This window comes from Ictidomys tridecemlineatus, chromosome 13 (genome assembly GCF_052094955.1).
Source record: "Ictidomys tridecemlineatus isolate mIctTri1 chromosome 13, mIctTri1.hap1, whole genome shotgun sequence".
NCBI lineage: Eukaryota > Metazoa > Chordata > Mammalia > Rodentia > Sciuridae > Ictidomys > Ictidomys tridecemlineatus.
Window position 1 is genome coordinate 73,302,247 of NC_135489.1, and position 3,560 is coordinate 73,305,806.

Sequence of the window (3,560 nt, forward strand, 5' to 3'; positions counted from 1 at the left end):
TATTACCAAAGAAAAAAAGATTAATTGTAGCTTAAATATAAAACTAAATCACTAGTTAATTAACCAAACAATACAGATCTAATAAAAAGCAAAACCAGCTTGAAAGGCCCAACATTGTTAAAAAACACTAAAATATAAAGCATAAATCTGCATAATATTGACTTTTATTTCCATTCTCTCCTTTCCCTTTTCAATGTTCTTATCTACCTCTAAGAGCTTACAAAAAATTATTTCCATTTTAATTTTAACTTAAAATGTTCAGAGTAGGGTATTTGCTATTCTGTGAGGGTTTTGTGGGTAAGCTTTAGATATCATTATCTCTATTTGTCATAGTTTTGATCAAGTCATCAAATTTAAATACTTCCACTGTTTCTTAAAGGAATTTGATTTTCACAATGCCTTGCCTGCACAGCATTTTTTAAAAGAAAGAAAATACAAGCAAAATCTGTTGCTTAAAAGGGTGGTGGTATAGTTTTTTGTTTTAAAACAAACAATAGCTATATCAACAATTTTAAAAACTTGGGAGAAAGAGTTAATTGGAACTGATTTTATGATGAATAATTAAACATTAAAAACCTGTTCTGAAGCACTAGGTTATTTTTTTTCTCCCAGAGTCTAATAAAGTACATGTGAAAAAGTCATTTGTCTTGGTCAGAAATAAATTTTATGCTCATCTACTTGTAAGTACTCAATATGTTCATTAGGATTAATTTTGAGGATATACCAGAACCCTGTCCTCATTTAAGCATTGTTCACCATTTTTTGACCTCAAAGAAGGTCTAAGTTATTTATATCAGTGCTCAAGAATAATTTTGAACATCTTGGCCTAAAGCAAGTGGCTATCTGTAAAACTGAAGGATAATTCCAATGGGTTTGCTGCATTGCCACCTCCTGTTTGTTTTGTGAGAGGATGAGAATAGGGAATGCAGATAACAGAAAGGTAAGAAAAGCAGGGAAAGATCAAGTAGGTAGGGTAAATGCTGCTGAGAACATATTGCTCCTTAACCAAGCCATGCTCATATTGTTGAGATTTTCATCATTTTAAAGTACATTATCTTAACATAAAAAAAGAAAAAATGTAAAGAAAATGTATCTGATATTTAAGGTTATCACTGGAATATGCTGGAATCTTTTGTTTCTTTGTAAAATATAAACAATGAAGACACTGACTTTTTTGTGCATGTGAAGCTAATGGATCATGTCCACGATATAGGCAGCAATGATGAATTGCAATACGTTATTACTAAAGGGAAAAGGTTCAAGACAATATTCACACTGCAATAAATGATAGTAAAGAAGCTAAAGCAGCGAGCTTCTGGAGAAGGGTTGAAGATGCCATGAGAAATTAGCAGGAACAGCTTCCTTCACTGACTGGATGCACCTGAGGCTTTTCCAGTTTAATATCAATCATATCTTCTCTCCTTCTGTCCTGTGTGCTTTCCATCCCAGGCAAAGCTGCTGCTACATGTCAGAAGAGATGATTTACATTGTATCCTGCTTTTGCTCTGGTTTCAATGAACATAATATTCAGCTCTTTGGCTTTCCTCTCTCCTTCTTCAATTGGAACTTGCCTCTTGTCAGCAAGATCTGTTTTATTTCCTACTAGCATGGTGATAACATCACTTCCTCTTTCTGTTCTGACATCAGCAATCTATTTTGCATTTGCTGGAATGAGTTAACTTTTGTCATATCATAAACAACAACTGCCACAGTGGAGTCACGAATGTAGCTAGGAATTAAGCTCCTGAACCGCTCTTGACCTGCTGTGTCCCATAACTGCAATCATACTGTTGGATCCTCCAAGTACATGATTTTTGATAAAAAGTCAATGCCAATTGTTGCCTGATAAGTGTTGTCAAAACTGTCATTCATGAATCTGGTGATCAGGGACGTTTTTCCAACGCTCTGCTCTCCTAGGAACACCAGCTTGAATTTCCTTAGCAGATTTCCGAAGTCTCCACCCAAGGACACGATGGAGCCTGAGGAGCTGCCACCTCCTCAGCCCAAAGACCTCCCAGATCCACGTTGCTCCAGCCAGCTGAAGAAGAAGGCCAGCAGAAGGGCGGGCCCCTGCAGGGCCGGGCAAAGGAGCAAGGCTGGAGGGCAGCAGGATCTCCATAGCACACAGGCGCCTTCCCGCAGAGTAGCCTAGCACCCAGTGAGGCCAGCCTCAGCAAAGGGAAGGAGGGCGGTGTTGGAGGCTGCCAGGGGTTTCCAAGGGGCTCCAGAGGCTAGCACATTCTCTTTCCCTCAGAACCCAGCCCAGAGACTAGGGTGGGAGAGGCTGAGGGTGGCGGGGCTGGAACCACAGATGCATCTGGAACCTTTCACATGCAGCGCCCCGACTCCCACAGCTGCAGCTGCAGCAGCCCAACCTGCCCATGCCTTCTATCTTGTTACAAAAAATTTTCACCACCCCAAGAGGAAACTGATCCCCATTCTCCCCTGTCTACCCTTTGGCTATTGTGAATAGTGCTACCCTGTACATAGTTCTACATAGGTGTAGATTTGTTTCGTTATCAATTTTCAATTCTTTTGGTATGTAACTAGGAGTGGAATATCCAGATTATATGATTAATTCTATGTTGAAATTTTTGAGGAACCTTTATTATATACTTTTTGTGTGCAGCATTTTTTGTGTGTTTGTTTCAAAATAACACTTGTGGTTAAAAAGAATCACACCTGAATGCATGTCCCTAAACTTATGGCATACAAGGTAATAGGTTCATTCTCAATATGCTTATGAAAAAAACAAACTTCAAATATATTTTTATCATATTTGTGGGATAATAGTTTTCTTTACAGCTGGTCACTCTATAACAGAGATGATCCAAGCAATTACTAAATTCGGTCTCAATATCTAAAGATACATAATTGATTTCATCTCAATCATTCCCTTGTATTAACATTTCGCTCACAGATTATACCTTTATATTTAAAAAATTCCATTTTTACCTATTGACCCATGTTGACTTTAACAATAAAATAGAAAGAAAAAACAGAGCACAGGTTTGATTCCAGTTCACAATTGTGTGTAAATGTTGTATATTTAATTATTACCATTTTATGAAAATAAGATTTTACTGTATTCCTATAAAAATGCAGTAACAGGGCTTGGGTTGTGTCTCAGTGGCTTAGTAGTTTATTGGCATGTGTGAGGCACCAAATAGAAAAATAAATAAAATAAAGTTATATACAACTAAAGATATTTAAAAAAAAATGCAGCAACACTTTCTCAGGCATACCTGAGCACTGCATCAGTAATTCATCACTTGGTCTGGATAGGGTGCTGACACCTGCTCTAGTCTTAACTTCACCAATAATATTTATGTAATGATAAGTATGGTACAACCAAGGCATTCTCTTTTCTAATAAGCATCAAAATAAGAAGCAAATTTAAATTATGTGTGTTTGTCTACTTCTAGTAATATGTATACCACACTTCAGAAAATGCTGATATAAGAGAGGCTATTTTTTTTTAAAGCTGCACAAGCTATCCTCACCCATTTTATTGCCAAAGAAAGAGGAAGTTTCCACCTCTTCTTCAAATGGAAAAAGTA

At 37.1% G+C, this 3,560-nt stretch overlaps 1 pseudogene; it reads right to left on the reverse strand.

The window, feature by feature from the left end:
• Nucleotides 1-1,345: 1,345 nt before the first annotated feature.
• On the reverse strand, nt 1,346-1,960 carry LOC144370170 (ras-related protein Rab-6A pseudogene; annotated as a pseudogene).
• Nucleotides 1,961-3,560: the final 1,600 nt, after the last annotated feature.